We start from the raw sequence: 22,107 nt of genomic DNA, 5'->3' as shown, positions 1-22,107 counted from the left end.
TCATGATTACTGTGTTTCTGGCATTAATTTGGTTCTAAGTGTGACAGAAGTGACTTTGGATGTGACATAGAAATTGTGGTCAGTGTGTGATAGCCAGCTCTTGGCCTCACTATCAACCAAGCAAAGCAAAGCATGTCCAGGTCAAATGCTTTTGGCTTCCAAGGATCGCTTAAGTGCTGTGGAAAGCATTGTTAGCACTGGGCGTCTGGAAGCATCAGCTGCTTGTGGTCCCTAAAGTTCCTCTGGTACTCATTATAAAGGTAGGGAGGATAAGCCTATGTGTTCCAGGTTATTATATTTGTCTACTCGGTTTTCCTCGCTGTTTTGGCTGCCAAGGAGCACCCATCTTAATGTTCTTGCAGGGTAATAAACAGCTGCTGCATTTCAGCTTCGAGGTGATGGCATTCTGTGGTGGATAAAATGATTAATGGCTTGGGTTCTTTTGAGCTGAAAGGTACTGTTTGAACGTAATGTTTTGGTTTCTCTCTTTTTCCTGCATGGGTCTGGAGCTGGACTTTGTATTATATAATGTATTAGAAGGTTTAAAACCAGCCACTTGGAGCAGTACCTCTCCCAGTGAGGCTTGCTTTCAGTGGTGGAAAAAGGCTCCAGCCCTTTGAGTCATGGTGTTTGTATCTGTTGTTTTGTGGCGCTGAAATCCCCAGGTTACATGAATACTACAGAAAGAGATTTTTAAATTTTTCTGTCCCAGGCCGCTTAATGATTACTTTATTTCTACAATTGGTTAAAATGCAAGGAAGCTGGTTTTGGTGTTTTTTTGTTTGTTTTTGGTTTTTGTTTTTTTTTTTTTTTCCCCCCACTATGTCCTGTTTGTTGATCTGAAGTAAGCCTCAAAGCCTCATCATTTGATACTTAGTCTGACTGTGGGATATAGTAAAATGGCACCCATTATTGGACCAAAAAAACAAACTAGTGAGCAATGGGAGAGGAAATGGGGCAAAGTTGGGGCAAAGTTTTGTTTTAATGAATCAAAGCCAGATTCATAGAATCATAAAATCGCAGAATCGTTTGGGTTGGAAGGGACCTTAAAGATCATCCAATTCCAACCCCTCTGCTATGGGCAGGGACACCTTCCCCTGAATCAGGTTGCTCAGGGCTCCATCCAACTTGGCCTTGAACAGTTCCAGGGATGGGACATTCACAACTTCTCTGAGCAACAGTCTTTGCTTATATAGAATCTTTGCTTATACTTATGAGTTGGGAAAAGCCAGTATAAGGCATCTCTGCCCTCCTTGTCCCCTTCCAACTGTAGGACTGGCTAACCTTAAATAGAGATAGAAATATTTTTATGTCAGTGTTTCTAAACCTAGAAGTGGCTGCCCAAGAAGGTAAGATGTGTCTGTCAACTAGAGACAGCTTCTAGAAAATTTTCAAGGAGATGCTAGAAGAGATGCTTCTCCAAGGGAAAAGAAATGCCTTGGAGTAAGATGAGAATTAGATAAGCAGGTTGTGGGTTCAAAGGGTGAGAAATGGGAATGGGGTAAAGCTTTATCTCTGAGAAGTATTTTCTCAGGGTGTGTGTGAGACAGAGATGTGCAAGTGGCCTCCACCTGCAGGGTAGCATTGCTGTTCTGGAATTAGCTTGGTCACCTTGGCAGGAATGTGAGCCTGAGCTCTGCTCCCACCCACATGCACTAGGAGCTTGTAAATGCATTCAAAAGGCTCTTGAATTCCCAGGGTAAAATAGCATAGAAAGATAGCTCTGGTTGAACTTCATACCATGGCACAAGATAACCTCAGTGACTGATGTCACTGCTCTGTCTGTCTTCATATGCACACTCAGGTTTCAGAGGGTTGAGGCCTCACTCTTCTCTGCAGATGGTGCAGGGGGAAAATATACTTGTAAGGAACAACTGTAGAAAAATCAGCTTCCAATCCCCATGAGCAAGTAGTTGGCTTATGCTCTGGACTGTGAGAGTTTACGTTCCTCATCTGTTATTATTAAAGTATTATAATTATTATTATTATTATTGTCTATATAATGTGTGTTTAGAAATTGCCCTTGTGTTTATGCCATTTTAATCTTTAAAACATACCACTCCCAAATGCATATGAATGCCAAAAAGCAACAGTTGCTATCATTGCATGCCACTAAATTGTTAAAGTGGTGGAAAAAGCACAAATAAGCAGACCTGTACCTTGATGGGCTTTTAATTTTTTTTTTAACATGCAATTGGTGTTAATTTCTCTGTGTCTGTAATGTTTGTGTTCACCATAACTGAACAATAGAACTTTGTTTTTGTTCTTTGTGTAAATTAAAAACATCTGTTCTCTTTATATGAAAAGTTGTTTTTTAAAAGAAGCTGGTCTGATCTAACTAAATACCAATGCTGTGTCCACAATGAGTTACTATTAATATTTGGGAAAGGCAACCATCCAAAGCAAGTGTAATGTCAAATCACTGGCGGGAGTGCATATTTATTGCTCGAAGTGACAGATAAAAATGCAGAGGTTACAAAAACAAAATTCTTGCAGATGACTAATGATGCATATATATGCCCCCAGTGCCCCATCACCACATTTGCAATTGGCAGGGTGTTCTCCACTGCCTCCTGCTCTCCAGGATTAATCATCAAGAGACTGGTAGCTTGGCACCCTCCCTGGAGGAGCGACACTGCTCCCACCTTCCCTCCGGCAGGCCCTGCATGGAGTGACCTTTGGGGCATGCTGGAATCTGATCCATCTATTTCATTTGTCTGACTTTTCCCCCACCTCTCTCTGGTATTTGACTGCATGGGTTTATTTTCTGCTGAAGGCACACGATTTTTTTCTGCGCAGGTGGAGGAGGTGGACCATGCACTGCTTGTTTCTGTAGTGCCTGTGATGCCAGCACAGTGGTGGTCTTCAGAGCTGACTGTTAAGTTCTGGTATGAAAGAGTTGGAATCCCAAGACCGGACTGTTATCTTACTCATGAGGAGTACTCCTGCATTTAGCAGGCCTGAAGTAGCTATTTAGGATGTTATTTCAGAGAAAGAAAAACCCAACACTATTTGTCATGATCTGTAGTAGCAGAACTGGGATCTGAGAGGTTCGGCGCTCTCACTGCCCAGGTGACTGTGGAGCCTTGTTACTATTGTATTTGTGCATCTCAGAGACGGTGAAATTGTCCTCACAGGCAGATGTCTTCAGAAGGAAATATATCTAATTAACATTTCTTGATGAAGGGCCTGATTCAAGAAAACATCTCTGTTGAGTACAGTAGTTAAGCCCTTGCTTAAATCTCATTTATTTCAGTAAGATTTAGACGCAAGCAAACCCTTCCCAGACCAAGCTCAGACCTGTGTCTGACCTTGCTGCTATCTCTGGTGTCCTGTGCTAAGGGTGACATGCCTTTCACTGGCAGGAATCAAAAAAAAAAGCTTGACTGTGTTAAAGAATTAGGTATTTTGTTGATATGCTTATTGCAGTCAGTTCCACAATAGGCATTGGCCTATTATCAGCATAATTTCCTGGCTCCTTCTTGGGGGGACATAAATGAGTATGTCCTTCCCCTCTCCTGTTCTCCTGTAGAGGAGCCCTGTGCTCCTTTCTTTCTCTTACCCTTTTCCCTGACTACCCCTAATACCTGTATTATTCCTTCTTCATTCCATGTCCTTCTACAGCATCTCTGCTCTCTCTGCCATGCACTGTGGCATGCCCCATCCTGCTCCCCACAGGTACCTGCACCAGTGGGCAGCTGTCTCCCAGGGAGCTGTGAGCAGCCTGTTGGTGGTATTTCACCTTCATCTCAGACACCCACAGCTTCCTCCAGGACCAGCTGAGCACAGAATTTGCTGACTCACATTTTCACCACAAAAACACTCACGTGCTTCCCCACAGTCACACAGTTATAGGCACAGAGGGAGCAGACAGCTTTCACCCTGAAGCACATCCAGGAATGCTGGCAAGAAGTCGCTTTTATTTCCTATCTCCGGTTACCGCAACACGGATTAGGACTACAAAAGCTTGAAATCCCTGGCAAGCTAATGCTGTACATCTGTCTAAGATGATGGCCAGCATGGACAGCCATGGGCTTCGGCCCATGACCAGTGTGAAGCACTTTGTTCCTTGCTGAGCAGCTGTCATTAACAGTGATCTGTGAGGCTTCTTCCCAATTTCACTCGGTGGCTTTCATGGCTGCTCTCTTCTCTGTGTGTTCTCCACGCTTGCCTGTGTGGCTGTGGAGGTGATCTACTGCCTGGCCCCACTGGCTAATTCTTCTCATCATGTTGCTGTCAGGAGGATGGATGCGGTTTCCATGAGTCTGATGAGCTGTAGCCCCTCTCATGCTTGGGCATGTAAAATCTGCAAAATGGGAACAGTACTTGCTTCTAGGGACTCTTGCAAGGGATGTAGGGGATGTTTGCTGGGTAACTTGAGAATATCGATAACTCACCAGGCTCAGCCTCCCTGGGAGTGGAGATCTGTTCGGGAAGATGATCTGTGGGGTCGCTGCCTCTTATCACTGGTACCTTATGTGCTCTTTCTACTGCCAGAAATTGGTGAATTAAATTGGTGCTGCACTACAGGAATTGAGCCTCTGTATTCCCTGGGACCTGTCAGACTTCCCCACCTCTCAGTAGGATCTGGTGCTCACGGCCCGCAGTGAAGGGGAGAGCAAGGTGCAGTGTCCTTTTGTTCTCTTGAGGGAAACAATTTTGATGCCGATTGTCCCCAGGTATCCAGGCTGATCTACTGCACGATGCTGCTGTCACCTGCAGGCATGATATTTTTTTTTGGTGGGGGTGGAACAACAGCCTAACCGGGTGGATGTCTTTCCAAAAGCAGTGTTCAGAGAGGTAGCTGCCCAGCCGTTCTCAAAGCCCTAGATCTCGCTGTCCCCGCCGGTTCCCATTAGGTGTCTCCCTTCCCCTCCGCATGGAGAGAGCGGTCCGTGCCGGGAGGCATCGTCCCTCAGCGCCGCTCCGGGACGGCGCACCCGCATCGGGGCACCGCACCGCCGCCGTCAGTTTCTGGCTCGGGGAGCATTGATGGATGCTGTGCCGGGATTTTTGCTCAGGAAATTTTCTTGGCAAGGCAAGGGAGCTGGATCCTGCTGCCGGCACCGCTGTCAGGGCAGTGTGCACCCTTTTACAACCTCTTAGGGTCGCACAGTGGTCCTTGGGGCTCCTTGGGGTTCTTGGTCCATGTCTGTTTGGGGCAGACAGCATCCCTGCTTGGGACAGGTGTCCCAGCAGGCAGGGACAAACAGCGCTGATCGTCACAGAATCACAGAATGCTTTGGGTTAGAAGGGACCTTAAAGATCATCTTGTTCCATCCCCTGCCATGGAGTGGGACACTTTCCACTAGGCCATGTTGCTCAAAGCCCTGTAAAACCTTAAACATGCCCAGGGATAGGACATCCACAACTTTTCTGGGCAACCTGTTGCAGTGCTTCACCACCCTCGAAAAAAAAAAATATTTCTAGTATCTAATCTGAGTCTCTCCTCTTTTAGTTTACAACCGTTCTCCTTTGCCCTATTACTATCTGTCAGTATAAAATCTACTTTCCCTGTATTTTATAAGTAGTTTAAGTAGTTAAGTTTCTCCTTTAAGTACTGGAAGGCTACTAGGACATCTTTGTTTGGAGACCTTCCTGCTTAGAGATCTCACCTGAGCCTTCTCTGCTCCAGGTCTCAGCCTGTCTTCACAGGAGAGGTGTTCTAGCTCTCTCACCACCTATGTGGCTCCCTCTGGCCCCTCTCCAATAGATCCGTATCCTCCTTGTGCTGGGGACCCCAGAGCTGGATACCAGCACTGCAGGTGAGGTCTCATGAGAGCAGACTCACAGGGCAGAATCCCCTCCCTCGCCTTGGAGCCACAGTGCTTTGGATGTAGCCAGTACATGATTGGCTTTCTGGGATGCAAGGGCACTCTTGTGTCGTGTCCAGCTTTTTGTCCACCAGGCCCTCCCACAGAAAAAGGGATGTATCCGTGTTGTATCCATACAACTTACTTTGCAGCTTCATTCAACATATCTAGATGGAGTTTCAGGCTGAACCCAGATTCCTGGTGTCAGGAAAGCAGGCCAGTACGGTGGAGGGAGGCCTAGAGAAGGTCTGTTGCCCAGTCACAGGTACTATGTGCTGTCCCTGCTTGGGACCCAGGATGTTCCCCTGTGTTACCAATGTGTGAAGTAAACACATGCAAAGAAGGGCGCACCATAGCAAGCCATGCACAAACGTGCCTGCCCCCCTCCCTGAACCCTAATATGAAATCATGACAATGATGTTCTGGAGACTTTCTGTGGTGAGAAAAAGGCCCTTTTGGCAATGGGGTAGCTGGGAGGCTTTTGCCTCTCTTTCTGCAGATGATTTCTGATCCCACCTCTGCTCTAGTAAGTTTGGCTCCTTGGGACATCCCATAGAGCTGTCTAAAATTATTCAAGTTTTGTGCATCTTGACACTGGACATGAATTTCTGCTGATCCAATATTATCTGGTACTAAAAATACAGCAGATTGTGAAGACAATACCAACACAGCACCCTGCATGCTGCAGCCTTCACAGAAATCATCCAGTCACTGCCATGGCTTGCTCCTCATCTGAAATCACCTTGCAAGGGGATTTTAGTGGCACTAAAAGTTTTACAGCTGATCGCATATTTTATTCTTTATTCACATGCAACACTGAAGTGCCACTAGTGGCACTCCTGCAGCATATGAGTTTAGGTCATCTTGTCACCATTTTGTAGAGAGGAGGACTTAAGCTTGAGCCTAAAACATTATGCTAAGATTTAAATGCCAGAGCAGAATGTCTTTACAGAAGTATGTTTTAAAATTTTATTTTTGTTTTAATTTATTTATTAATTCTGGGCATGTGCTCCTGTTCAGCTGTCTCACAAACAGAGTTTTGCCCCAGAAGCAGCTGCATCTACAATCTGTGGCATAGGCTGACTTATTTAAACAACATGTAGCATCTGGTCTCTGTGGCTTGGGCCACTTACTGAAGGTCACACAGCAGAGACTGGGAAACAGCCCAGCTCTCCTGCCTCTGATCTCTGCACTCGAATTTTTGCAATGCTTCCTCAACCACAGAACAGCACTAATGTCCACAGGCAAGAGAGGTGCTGTAGCCAAACTTGGGAGATGTGGAATTCAAGGGGGCTGAAAATCTGTGGGCTTGGAGGTGAGTGGTTAAGGAGCTGGAGTCTGGCTGGTGGTCAGTGCTGAGTGGCAGCTCTCAGCTGTGTTACTGGCATGGATGGTGTCAAACACCTTCACCACTGCCCCGGGTGACAGCCTGGCAGGCACCTTTGTGGATAATGCCAACTGAGGGGAGCTCTGAGTGTGCTGAAGGTTTGACTGCTATCCAGAGAGACTTGACAAGATGGAGAAATGGGCCTACAGGAACCTCAGAGAGCTCAGCAAAAAGAAATGTGAGGTCCTGAACCTGGGATGGAACAAACCCATGCACCACTGCTGGCTGGGAAGTGATTGAGTGCTGGGAAGGAGCTTTGCACCAAAGGACATAGGTAGGGGTCCTGGCGGACACCAAATGGGACAGAAGTCTCTAGTGGGCCTCTGTGCCAGTGAGGCTACGGTCCCCTAGGCTGTATCTGCCAAAACATAGCCAGCAGGCTGAGGGAAATGGTGATTCCTTCCTGACTGTTGTGTGCTGGGCTACTGTGCTCAGTTTGGCCCCTTGGTACAAACATGACATGAACATCCTCAAATGAGTTCAACCAAGGCCACTGAGCTGGCTGGGGGCTGCAGCACATGATGAAATAGGAGGAGAGGCCGAGAGATCTGGGCTCTCAGCATGAGGAGCATTTACTCACTGTTGTGTCCAGCTGCCTAAAGGAGGGTTGCAGAGAAGATAGAACTGAACTTTCTCAGTTGTTCATGGCAAAAGAACAGAAGGCAATAGTCACAATCTGCAGCAAGAGAAATCCTGACTGAATGTGAATATAAGGAAAAACTATTCACAATCAGTGGTTAACCACTGGCATGATTGCCCAGAGAGGCTGTGCAGTCTCCACCCCTGAAGATTTTCAAAACATGACTGAACAAAGCCCAGAGCAATCTGATCTAATTTTGAAGTTCTGAGTACAAGTTTTGACCAGATGACTCCAGAGGTATCTTTCAACCTCATTTATTCCATGACTTTACAATAGCTGGATACCTTTAGTATAATTCCTGTTGTATTCCTGAATAGAGCCCTTTGTCAGTATTGTTTTCACAGGCACAACTTTCATAACCACCACATATATCACAAAAGAGAAAAAAAGAAGTCCAACACTGAGAGAAAAAATTGAAGCAAAACAATGTTCAAGAGCTACACAAAACCTCCAGTGTCTCAAAGCTGCTGGTTGTTGCTAGTGTTGGCATGAGAGGAAGTAAAGTGCATTAAGAGCAAGGACAAACAATCTGAGGCATCCTGCTAGCAGATTCTCCTGTCATCCTCCTGCCTCCCAACATGATGGTGATCCAAGCAGTGCAGAGTCTTGGATGAGGCTCCAAGTGCTGAATCACTTTGACTACCCTCCCTCCCCTGCAATGATCACACATAGAAAACAGACGTGACTGAGGGAGTCTCGGCCCAGTTTCTAAAGCAAAGTCACTTTTCAGCACAGCCCTCGTGAAACAGTATTGCTTACTTTTGTCACTTAACAAACTAATGGCCTGATGAGGAACATACTTGTCAAGCTGAGTTTCCTTCCTCAGGCTAGAGGAAGGTGAGTTTAGAAAGCTCTTGTTGCTGCAAAAATGTGATGGTAGCCTTGAGATGGGATCTATCCCTTGATGGCCTTCCTCCCCTGTGGCCCCAGTCATATTCAATGAAGGAGATGCAATGAAGTGACAAACATATCTTCATGCTGCCAAAAAAGTGCATTGATAATGTAGTTCTTATATGGTACAAAACCTTTTGTATTTGAAGAATATTAAGGCTCCAAAATGAAAGTCCCATTAATGTAACAGTAACTCTATCCTCTCATTTTTATGAACGAGGACATGAGGTTCTGTGTTCATGGGAAATGGACTCCAGGCTCGGTCAGTCAGGTAACACAGCAAATGGTCAGTGAATTGTGTGAAGAGTCTTTGGGCACATCTACTTTAGTATCTTAAACCATCTGGATATCTAGGGCATGGGTACAGGTCACTTGCACAGTTCTGTCATGGGCAAACTTGTCCAGTATAGTCAGAGTTAGCACAGGCAAGCAGATCTGCAGTTGGAGACAAGAATGTTTGATGAGATGAATACAACCAGAGAAAATATAAGTTTACAGGGGTAAATGTATTTCTGTGCTTGGCTCCTAGCACTACTCAGCCCTGAGCCTTAGACCTCATTCTTAGCCTTGGTCTCATCTTCCTTGACCTGTGCCTTCTCACCAGCTTGTTTCACCCTTGCCTGCTCCCCTTCCACAGCGTGTTCCTGCCCAGTGTGTTCTGCATTGATTCCACTCCTCTTCACCCCTGGCATTTCCCATCCTGTCTTTTGAATATGTTAAATCATCTTCTTGACTTATGGGCTTTCCCTGTATTCTGCAGTCATGGTCTTACTTCATCGCTCTTCTGGTGCCTGACCTCATTTTGCCTTCATTTTTACCACTGACTTCAGACTGACCAAACTAGTAGGCAGATCCATGTTGTTACAGTAAAGGTGTTTTTCTTGGGCTGCAAATCAGAGAAACACTTTGGTGTGTCTTTAAGCCAATCCTTGGTGTGCTGAAGTGTGTTCTCCTATTGCCTTGAGCAAGGAATATCTCATCAGGCCTGCTGATAAGTGAGGTGGGATTGGGCTCCTGAGCTGTGTGGAACAGTTCAGAGCCTGTGCAGGACTGATGTTAAAGCACAGATGAAAGCAGCAATTTGCCAGCAGTGTTCTTCGTGTTGCTGTTGTGGCCCAGACAGTTGTGCTGCTGAAAGGCCAAAAGTGACATATGTGAAGAACAAAAGACCAATAAATAGAGGTCAAGGGGACTATTCAGTATTCTGTAATCTAAGCAGTAAACACTGGGAAAAAAGGGTGCAGGCTTTACTGGAATGAGCCCTAGAAATCAATGATGTGGTACAACCTGGGAAAAATGTGTGGAAGTAGCCATGCCTAAAGCTGGAATTAACACTTGCTCAGTCAAGGTTATCCTTACTTGGACTTAGTATCATACTGAATCTAAGATATGCACCAAAACTGTTTCAGCTCTGTTGGCCAGACTGAGAACTTGCTAATCTTGTTTTCTGCTTTGCACCTCTGGAGTTCACCTTTTGTTGTTTGAGGTTGTTTTCCTTTACATTTGCACAATTTGAAACAAAACAAAACAAACCCCAACAAAAATCAGCATAACCCAAAATTTCAGAGCAATTTTTTGAGGAGTTTGAGAATATTGTCTCTTCAGGTGTGAGCCCATGTGAAGCTGTAGTAATTCAGTAGTTCCCTTGGCAAGGGAGAAATAACTATAATGACTGGCCATGTTCCCCCCTGTTCCTTGAATTTGGACAGCTTCAGGCAATGAGGGGCAGTTGGCAGCTTCCTGGGTAGCAAGAACAGTTTCAAGAAGCAATTACAATTATTTGTCTCTCCTCTCACCTAGAGGAACTGACTGCTGCTGCTTCCTGCCTCTCTGTTTTGAAAGCCTTTGGCCTTTGCTTGGGCATCACCATTTTGAAGTCCTGCTCATTACACACATGCCAAGTAATGCCACTTTAAAAAGCCAAGTCCATTGACTTCAGAAGGACTGCTTGTGTACTTCGACTTCTGTGTGTTTACAAACTGAGGTTTTACCTTGGGTTACCAGCACAGAGATTGATGGGAAATCTGCTCAGAGGGTAAAAAAAATAATGGAGTGTATGTCTAGCAGGATTTCATTCCAGGCTTAAATTATATAAACACTCCTATAATAAGCATCTTTGGCAAAATCTGTGACCCAGCTGTGCCACTTTTCTTGCAGTATTTCTATTCCTGGATCCATTTTGCCAAGCTGTAGGAAATTTCTGAAGTGCCTAAGTAAGCATCTCCTCAGGTTATGCTCCCACAGCAGCCAACAGACAGAGGTCAGCTTCTCCAGACATTGTGTCCAGTCCTAGCTCTGCTCTGGAAGTAGAGGTGAAGCCTGTCTTTCTTCCAGGACCCTACTGGGAATTCTCAGCGACTGGACTCCAAACCAGCCTCAGTTAAATCCCTAAAGCCGGGGGACAGAGGGAATACCCTCAGCTCTTAATGTCTAAGAACCACCTGTGAGGTTATTTCTCAAGTCCTTGTACCCAAGACTCCCCTGACCTGCAGCGGGCTGTGGAGGGTGACGGAGCTGGTCCTGCTGCTGCGGCCGGAGCCGCGGGTGGCTGCAGCCGCCCGTCCTCTGTGCCCAGAGCCGTGAGATCAGAGCATCTGTGAGATCAGAGCATCTGTGAGATCAGAGTCTGAGCATCCACACGTGCCGGGCTCTCCACTACACGGACGAGTTGTTTGCAGTGGAGAATCATGTATCATGCAGCAAGTTCAAAAAGACAAAATTCTTGCCCTTCAAGAGTTAAATCTGATGAATATAAAATACTGCACAAACTATAATTATAGAACTATAACTCAGGATATTCACTATGTTCGCTAAATCTCTCTCACACAGCATTTTAAAAGACCAACATTTTTTGAAGTAATCTTTCCCCAGCTATTCTGTATTAATGACTATTTACATAATAAGTTATTTTAAAAGATATATGCATAACATACTTCTTTGAAGATAGGCACTGGATAACTTGGAATAAATCCTACCTCATTTAATACAGATTTTCTGAGATGTGTAGAAAAATGAGAGTCTTGAAAAACCTGGAAAGAATTCACATCTGATGAAAAAGAAAATATTATATGTGATTAAATTTTCCAACCAGCTTTAATAAATACACTGATATTTAAACCAGAGCAAAACAGAACAGTGAGGTATGTCAACATTTTTCAAGGCTTCTAATCATTTTTCAGAACATGAATACTGAAAAGTTATATCCAATTATCATTACTCCTTTTTCTTCTATAAATGACTGTAAAGTAATTGAGAAGGTAAAATGGTATTCGAACATGCTTCTAAAAGTTACTAGAATACCTAAATCCTCTGAACTACAAACAAAATAAAATGGGGATCACTGTAATGATTAAGTTATTTAAATTAAACTAAGTACAGTAAGAAAAGTATTTTTTTTTATAGCAGGGAAGTGAAAAGTTAAAAAGAACTTCTATATGATATTGAGGTTCATTAATAAGACCTGCAATACTTTTGCCTCTTAAGCCCATATCACACGTAAAGTACTCTAACACTTCTAGTTTTTAAAATTTCATTTTTGTGTGTGTTTTTTTTCAACATTTCAATGTATCTCCTACACCTAAAATTCAATCCTTCATGGTGAATGAAAGTTTTTAAGATGCAGTACCTGAAGTTCTGGGAATATTTCATTATCTATCTCAGAACACTCTTTCTAGCCTGCCACTCATACTTTCAAAATTTAAACAGAGCTGAAATAAGGAAACTAAAGCAAAATAGAAAAGAAACTGTAACTTGAGTCTGTTCAGCTGCAGCACAGCCTGTCTGTGAGAAGAGATCAGAACACTAATCTCATTGTTGATTTACATCAGATTCCTTTAACTTTTGTCTGAGTCTTTACTGAGGCTGTTTAAATCAGTTTGTAAATGTAGATTGAAGGAGCAATTTATACCATTATCTTGACAGGCAGCTCAATCAGGATAATTCATTGAAAATATCTATTTAGAACTCATCATGGAGACAGAGCATTTAATGCTTCCCTTTTTCAAAAAAATAAGGACGATTTGCTAAGGAAATGAGGAATTGAAACACTTAAAAAAAACACTACGTTCTAGAAAACAGATGTACTTAAGCTCTTATTAGCTCTGTTTGCATTGATGTGATAATGCATGACGCTTTCCAAGTCATGAAGGAGCCTTAACCTGTAAAATTACTTGCAAATAGTATAATCTAAGTTTTAATAAATAAATGTTTACCAAGTTATAGTAAGGGAAACAGTGTCCACCGTAACAGAAATTTATTACTTTGAAACACAAGTCCCTATTCAGCAAATCAATTTAACACGTAGCTAGTAGACTAATAATTCCCTTAAATTAAATCTATAAGGAACTCTGTTGTTGACATGAAGTTCAGACATCTAAACCAGGAATCTTTCCAGCAATTAATGAATAAGGTGCTCAATTTCCCAGATGCTTTAAATTTAGGATAGGAAGGCAGTTTATCTGAACTGGCTCTTACCTATTGAGGGATTGATTTTTTTCCTGATAATTTTACTGCTCAGGAGGCCTTATTTGCAATTCTTAGGTGTATCTTCTCCCTGGCTGGTAACCCCAGGAAGGGCCAGGAGGCTCACAGACTCTGACAGCATGGCAGGATCCCTCAACTTTGAGCAAACGGACCATTGCAGGGATGCAGACTCTGCCAGATTTTGAAGCTGCTCCCTGGTCAGAATCTCAGGGGCTGGCAGTGAGATGCAGAAAGGATTCTTATGAAAGATGCTAGTGAAGAGCAGAAAGCTGCAAGGGGCTTCTGTAGATTGGTATGGAAGTGAAACCCTGATTGCTTGGGAAACCTTGCCTAAAAAAACATAATGCTTCTTTATAGAAGTGTCCAAATGTTTTTTCAAACAAAAGTCCAATGAAAGAGTTAATATGTCGTAATTTCACTAACAAAACAAAGGCACAGACAACTTTTTTCCTTAGTATCACAGATACTAAGATAGCCAAAAGACTCCACTCTGGTTCTATATTGGGGCATATTATTGCCTTTTCTTTTCTTGAGGAGTTATTAACATATTTATCTCATAATAAAGAGGTATCTATGCAATATCCAAATATGCTAGGGAAGAAAATGGGAGCAAAATGTATGGATTTGAAACTGCCATTTCAGTAAAAGCATCCTAAGTTTTTTTCTTTGAATATAAAAACAGTGAAAAAACCTAACAAAAAAGTGAAGGCACATAAAAAATAGTATATTTTTATTGGTTATGAGAGCAAACGTTTTTGTAAATGCATGAACAAATGGATAGATGGAAGAAACAGTGGGTTTTGTGTGGCAAGGGTCTGTCCTTGTGTTCAGTGATATACCTGACTCCAGCAGGGTTGCCTGGGATGCTCAAAATGCCGTTAACTCTGCAAGCCTAATCTATTTTTGAGGAAATTTTAAACACATAAGGGCTGTTTAAGCCTCTTAAATTTAAAGGGCTGCAATACAGCACAGAATGAAAATGGCACATTTTCCAAACAGTGAGATACAATTGCAAAGTTGCACAGCGGCACTGGAGAATAAATACAAGTGTTTCAGGTTGATAAGCATCGGGGTACAAACTGAGTATAATTTATATTTGTTTTTCTTTGGCTATTATGAACTTTGATGATTTTCATCCTAATTTAATAGCATGATAAATCATTTTTATGAACATCATGCACTTTAATTGCTTCCTTGTTAAAATGTGAGCTAATTGTCCTTGGTCTTCAGGGAAAATAAAATACTATTCTGAACAACCCGAGTATCTTAAATTCAACAAAGTTGCATGAAAATGCAAATGTCAGAACAGCCTGCCGTCGTGTTCCTCGCAGGAAAAGATAAAATCGGAGCGCACTGCTGTGAGCTCGTCACTGCTGCTGGGTAAAGGTCTGTGGCTGAGGGAATTCCAGAGCTAAGGTTCTGACCCCCTCGGCCTTTTCAGACTGTACCAATGGCTAAGACCAAAATCTCACTGGCCTGGGCAGGCCTGGACACCTGCACTGGACATGGCAGTGCTGCCCTCGCCCAGACTTTCTGTAGGGAAAGAGCTTTGCTGCTCAAAAACCCGTAGGCCTGCTCCTTGGGAATGGCACCAAAGAATACCTTATAAATGAAGTATGCTTCCCATTAGGGATTACAGCATCATTTGATCAAAGTCCACTGGAAATAGCTCTTGGCAGCACAGACATTCTCTGTAACTCTTCACTCGCTTGAGTCTGATTGGCAAAGTTGGGAAAAGCAATGCTGACTGGAAGACTGGAAGGCTAGAGGAGACAAGGACATGACAGGGGTTCTATTGTTGTTTTTGTTGTCTTTCTCCTTGGTTAAGGAATGCCTGTGTGAAATTGGTTTTATGGATGTAAAGAAAACATTGGCAATGACTTTAGTCTTCTGTGGAGCTGATCGTGCCCTACACACTGGCTTAACTTGTAAAAGTAATGCAACACAGGCATCGCTTAAAATGAAACAATTTTTTGGCAACTCTGGTGAAATATATTGTCATCGGCTGTAGAGCACCGACACACTTGATAGAGTTAAAGAATGTTTGGAAAACTTCAAGCTCTCTCTGGTTTGAGTTTAACGAAATCTGGGCAATCAAAATGTCTACCTGGCAGCTCACAAGAGACACTTCATGTTCATTATTTTGTAGTTAAGCTATCTATCTGCTCTGATACAATTTGTATACATTTTTAAATCATCTATTTCCATTGTAAATTACCCATAAATTAGATACAGACATTTAGGTACCTCTGAGGGGTTTTTCAATCTCTATTTTGGTATTAGGGATGCATGTTGCTGAGTTTTGTACATTGGTTCCTCTCTGGAGAAGATCAGTGTTTGCAGCTGGGAGAAAAATACACCCCTCCACTGCCTCTTCTTCCCATTCTATAGTCCATAAATCATAACCTTTAAAAAGATGAAATACTAGTGCAGTGCTGTTTTTTATGGCTTTTGTTTGAAGACTGCAGAGCATCTGACAAATGTAAATTGATCCTGACAAAACCTCAGTGAGTTATTACAGAGCTAAACCTGTCCTTCATAGAGATGGCAAAACATAAGCAATATGATTTATAAAAACCTCCATACCCCAAATAGGTTGTGAGCATAGTCCTAGTTAAACACATTTGAGTCAGTTTTCCTGTTGCACGTAAATCTACAAAGCCGTTAAGAAAAAAGGCAGAGATAGATGAAGGAGCAGGTCCTTTTTTTCTGCCATATTGTGCCTCAGTGTTTGCACTTCAATGTAAGAAAATTAAGGACTAGTTCACTGTATTCCTTTGACTTTGTCTTGATCCCAAGTGTTGGTACACAGATATTTTGGACACTGAGATGAGTACACATTTGTTTTATGCCATTAATGTAGAAGAGACGAAGTTCTCCTCCCAGCTTACTCCCTGTATGTGAAAATTGTCCCATTGTTAGTGTATATGCAATTCTATTTAAAAAAACAATCAAAAACCCCTGTAAAAGTAGGGTTTGTACAGAGCAAGAGAGAATGGAGGATAGCAGTGCTTTCCTGCTAAAGCAGGTCCCAGATTCCTCTGAGCGGTCTTCAGGCCTTTCTTACCCCTTTTCTCTGCAGACACACATGTTCCAGTTCATTTTACTTTTATTTCCTTTTTGTGACTGTAATGTGCAGATTACGCAGCTGTCTTTTTGGTTATTAAATGGGTTTTTATAGTTTAAATATATCTCATGTCTGTGCATATAATGGTCCCAACATGTTTATGACAGGTTATGTCATTGGTTCCCTTGTTAGTGAAACTAACAAAGCTTCTCCATTAGTTTAAGAGGCCTGGGAATTTTGTGCATCCTGTTCTTGTTGCTGTATGTCAGTGCTGGGCGAATTGCCATTATACCTCGGTGCACAGTTCACTGGTTAAGAACATGTAAGTGTGTCTCCCTCTAATGTGTAGCTCCAACAACAACCTGCTCATTCCCCAAAGCCAGCAAAGGCAATCTTGCCAATTCTTGAGATTTTATTGTGAGTCCCTTGACATTTTGTGTGTGCCTTAAAAAACACAGCTCCTGGAGTTAAAATGACTGCATAAGAACCTCAGCTTTCATTTGAAAAATAGCATAAAATAACATATTCTGAGCCTTCCTGTTGTGGAAGTGTTTGGAAGTAGACCCCAGTGGTTTAAAAAAACCCTAGACAGCAAATGCAATCAACCCCTAATGTGTTATTAAAATCATATATTGCGGTGTGATTTTTAGCTAAAGACAAGTTCATGAGTATGGGAACCTGTCTGCAACTTTTGGATGGCTTGAGCTGGCAATGTAAGAGATGCTGTTCCTGTTCAAGTGCTGGGCTTTTGTACTTTTGATGCTGGAATTCCCATGCTTTTTCCCAATGACAAATATAGTGCTGATCTGTGTGCTGCTCAGGATTTGACTCATCTGCAGCCAGCAGCCTGGGGCTGTTTGGAACTGAAACTCAGGTATGTTGCACTTAGTCAAGGACAACTCTGCCTTAGTTTACTCTCCTGGAAGAAAGACCAGACTGTGCAGGTGCTAAGCAAATTCTTCCCTGGTTCTTTCCCTGAGAGCCCTCAGCCCCTTTGGTTGTGACTCCAGAAGCCACACAGCCATGCTAATATTGCTAATATTGCAATGCTTTCTGCTTTCCAGTGTCCCAGTTCATTTGGGCACCCTGCTACACTAGCACAGAGATACAACTCCCAGACAGGGTCAGCTTGGAATTTGGGGTGAATGCATTGGCCTGTTCACACCACTGTAAGGAGAGTTATGCTAGCAGTGCTTGGGGAGTCACTTCTTAATGGTCAATTGCCCCAAGAGGCTCTGTGCCACCAAAGCTGTGCTCTCCAGCACCTGTGCCCACCCACGTTTGACAAATATTGTGTTCATACATGTGTGAAAATGGAGCATCCCAAGCTGGATTACATTTTATATGTTGGGCTTTTAAATATCTGCCCATGCATGTATCTAAAAGCACCCTCTTCATTGGACTGGACTTTCTAAAGATCACAGGCCTTTCATCAAAAATTGACTTGTAGCAACTTCAGCACTAACTTGATGATACTCACTGTTTGAGATATTGATACTCTTCTGTCTTTTCCCATCTATTTCCTCCTTGGGTTGAGCCAACCCCTGTGGTCCCATATGGGCAAATTTGGCAGGTGCAGGGGCTGGATAACAAGCTCTGGAATATATTTTTCCAAGTGTGTCATCTGGCTTATAGGAGAACTCTGGCTTAGCTGTACTGCCAGTACTGGAATGACTCTGGAGCTGTCTCCCAGTCAAATGGTCATAGAGCTGGCTGGCTTGCTTTGTTTTCCTGGACAGCATATTGTCTCCCTTAAAAAAAAAAAAAAAAAAAAAAAAATTCCCTTTTCACTGTGAGAAATATGGTCCATATGAAACATCTGACATTAAACCTCTGTTTTAAATTCCTTCTGCAGACTGTGTACTAGGTCCATTAAGATAAAGGGAAGTATTTTTCCAGTGTCCATATATGTTCGTGTTAGATCTGGGAGAGGAATTATAGGAACTAACTGTGTCTCTGCTTTTGAAATCCAAATCTCAGCTCTGAGAATGAGTGCAGAATTCTTTGCTTGCAAAACCACAGCTGAGGTTAATGACCATAATGGAGATGAAGCAGCACATTTTCTTGCAAACGTTAATAACTCCTGTGCACATTGTCCACATTTTGCAACCACATTTTCAAACCACAGCATGTTTTTCAGAGGACAGCTGCTTGAGGAAAGCCTTTCTTGCTACCAAATGCTGGCACTTGGTTGCAAAGGTCTGCTCTCGATTTAAAGAGCAGAAATACAACAGGACTGGTGGCCCAGCACTTGAAAAATCAACAACTAAATAAATCTGCTAGCTCTTATTGATCATCATTTCCCCCCAAATGGTATCAGAATTCAGCATTCCTCAGGCTGAAGGGAATGAGGAGTTCATTTTTGAGTACTTGCCATAGTGCATGTCAGTACTTGCCACTGACTTTCCCCCATCGCAGCCGTCTGCAGCCCTCCTGAACAAAATCATGTGCAGCATTGTGTTTAATGTTCCTGAAAGAAAAGGGAACATGTAATAATTATTTTAAAATAAACACCAAAGGGACAAGTACTGTGTTCTTTGGCTTAATTCATACATGGATGAAATCATTTCTCTAAGCAGTCCTGCCAATGTCTTGTTTCAAAGTCTGAGCCTTGGAGGAGGGCTGCAATCACTGAATGAAGTGTCGGCCATGCCTCCCTCCTCCCGCCCTGCTCCCAGCTCCACGGCAGCCCAGCGAGCTCAGCCACTGCTGCATGGTGTCCAGGGTGAGAAGGCATGGAATACCTGCTCAGGATAACAGTATAGCAACATATCCAGGGTGAGGAGGCATGGAATACCTGCTCAGGACAAGAATATAGCACAGGCATTGAATGTGAGCAAGAGCCCAGGTCCCCTGTGGCAGCTGGCTTAGGTGCCCTGGCACTGGCTCCCTACTTCACCTCCACCTCAGCATGGAGCAAACACAAGTCCTAATGGCACTGAACATTGTGGGCTCAATGCCTCCAAGAACTTGGGATCAGCCTAGTCCCCATGGTGGAGTGGGGATGAGTGGGTTCCCCTGTGGGTGCCACGTGTGCTGCTCTCCTGCCTGGCACTGAGGTGCTGTGGCTGTGGCACTGGGGCTGTGCTGCAGGGAGGTGCAGCTACTGCTGTGTCCAGCTCTAGTGTGTGGGCTCCAGCTCCTGGTGCGGGCAATATTAGACAAGTGTGCAGGCTTAAAATTTGTTGTGTCTGTATTAGATAAGAGTCCTTGTTCTCTCTCTCTCGCTCTCTCTCATAGTCTCTTCCTCCCAGTCAGTCTCCCTTTATTTGCAACATTTAGTGGCAGTGGTACAGAGAAGGGGTCCAAGTTCAACATGTGGCTTAGCCCATCCTGAAAATCCCACTGCTCTGCCTGGCTCTCAGCCCACAAGAGAAGGTGCCATTAGGCTGAACATCTGAAGATGCTGAGATACACATGGGTTATTCATGATCACCTGAGGTCAGGTGTGGTGAAGTCCAGAATAATGTCTAGCTCACATGTATTTCAAATGTATTTTTGCTTTTTTTTTTTTTTTTTTTTTTATACCTGATGGGCACAGAAAGATTTGGCACTTGTGTGCTGGTGTAGAGCCACAGAAGTTGGGGCACGATGACCTCTGCAGTGTCATGGCCAGGGTTGTGCTCCTCTGCTACCAACATGCCAGGACAGAGGACCAGGGACTTGGCAAGGGCATTTACCACCTCTTGGCAACCACTGTCCAGTTTAATTTTTAATTACCTTTGAGGACAATCTCAAGATATTACCAATGCCCTCAGAGGGAGTTGCATCAGTCTGTATTCAGAAATCACAGTGAAAACTCAAACTTTGCTTTGGCATTCATTCTGAGGAACATTTTAAAACTTTAATATAATTGACATGAGACCCAGTAACGGACCTGCATTTTGTTTTTAATTTCCAAATAATTATTTGATTTCTCTGAGATGGTGCCTATCTTGTCAAACAGAACATGATACTGACACTTTATTTATTGTTTATAGGAAAATCTGCAAAACCTTCTTCCATCCAGGACTCCGTAAGTCCCACATAGTGACAACTGAAAGAAGTGGGATTCATCTTGTCTGCACAAGGCTGGCTTTTCCCCATTAGCATCGTTGCTTTAGCTCTGAACCAGAACCAGGATAATTCACACCAGTGTGTGCTGTGCCAGCACGAGGGACGTTTACAGACAAACCATCCTGCACTAGTAGACAGCACAGTCAGAACATAAATGCTTCAAAGGCTTGCAGCCATCTCAGTGCGAAGATGCTGATCCAGTGAGCAACATCCTGAACAGATGTCTGCTCTGTAATTGCTTGTGTGCATGTTAACACTAGCAGGTGATGACCTGACCACCGGGCTGGGTGTGCACGGGTGTGTGTGTGGGTGTGCAGGGGGGTCAGTGTGTGTTAAAGAGCACGATTTTCTGGATGCTGATCTTTATGTACGGTAGCGTTTGATGAAATGCACCGTTTACCCTAAAGAGGGGCCTGATCAATCACAACAGGTTGAGCTCTATCTGCCTAGTCTTAGCCATGTGAGTCGGTGGCTAGGGAGGAAATTGTTACTCTCCAGCTCAAGTGAAATGAGTCATGAAGAAGCAAAGATCCTGTGTGAGTTTGATACAATGTTCACTATGTCTTGGAAGAGCTATTTTAGGAAGAATTTGGCCAGAATCCTCGACTCTTGATTATTCTTCTTTCCTTCTCCTTGGATTTTACTGTTTCCCTGTAGCATGTTCTAAACGTTGTGTCTTGATTTATATCTGTAAATAAATCTCCTTATTTATGAGGATGTAATGTCCCTGGGGTCCAGGAGGCCCCAGCCATTCCATGTAGCTGAAAGAGACGTTACCTAAGTGGACCATGAATCAGAAGTGGGGCAGACAGGGAGAACTATTTTTACCAACCCGCTTGACTTTTGAGGGGGTCTGCACAAAAGGCAGTGCGGGCAGCTGTTGGGGGGGACTGGGAAGGTGATAGGAATGATACCCTGGGGTATAATTTCTGAGCGTTACAAGGTGCTGTGCTGAATTATGGAACAGTGGAAGGAAGCAGGAGAGACTGTGGGAAAGCTGTTCATGTGCTACCTAAGCAATAGCCGGGGCATTCTTGACAGAGGAAGAAAGGTAGAAATTGGTGGTGGCTGATAAAATGAATAAGTTGCTTTCTGCTGTTTGCTTGCCAGAAGTAACCTGATAGAAAATGTGTAGCAGCTGGAGTTGGGTTGGTCACACTATAGATATGATGGAGCTTTTCTTGCAGCCTCGTAGGCTTTACTTACATTCCTGCACTGCCTCTCTGATGACATGAAATAAAACCTAGTGCTAGCAGTGCCATTGCTGGCCAGTGTCCACAGAGGAGCTACAGTTCCATTCTATATGTTTGAATGCGAAACTTACAGGAGGTTTCTGCTTCTCTTGGGAGATGAAGTCCTTCCATCTTTTTCTGGACAGGTTCTGGTTGGAGAGATGTGATGTTATCCACAGCAAATTCAGGTTGTGAGGAGTGCCTGTATCTGTCACCTGACTTTCCTGTGTTTATGGATTTTTTTGGTGGGGTAGAAACGTTGTCCTAACACAAGTATAATTTCCATTGCCTTCACTGAGAGATTTCACAGACTAGGGATAAAAAGAATTTCCTTGATTTTTTTTTTTTTTTTTAATTGGTCTTTATTTTTCAGGAATTTTTTTTACCCATTTATCTTGGTAATAATATGCTGCTTGCTCATCTCAGTGAACTGGAGATGAAGAATGGCTCTATGTACTTTTACAGATAGTTTTATTGATGCTAGTAGTGTCCTGATCTATGATTAGAAAAGTGTCTTGGAAATGGCATCTTCTCACTCA

The sequence above is a fragment of the Vidua macroura genome, chromosome 3, assembly GCF_024509145.1.
Source record: "Vidua macroura isolate BioBank_ID:100142 chromosome 3, ASM2450914v1, whole genome shotgun sequence".
Classification (NCBI taxonomy): Eukaryota; Metazoa; Chordata; class Aves; order Passeriformes; family Viduidae; genus Vidua; species Vidua macroura.
This window is presented reverse-complemented; position numbering follows the sequence as displayed.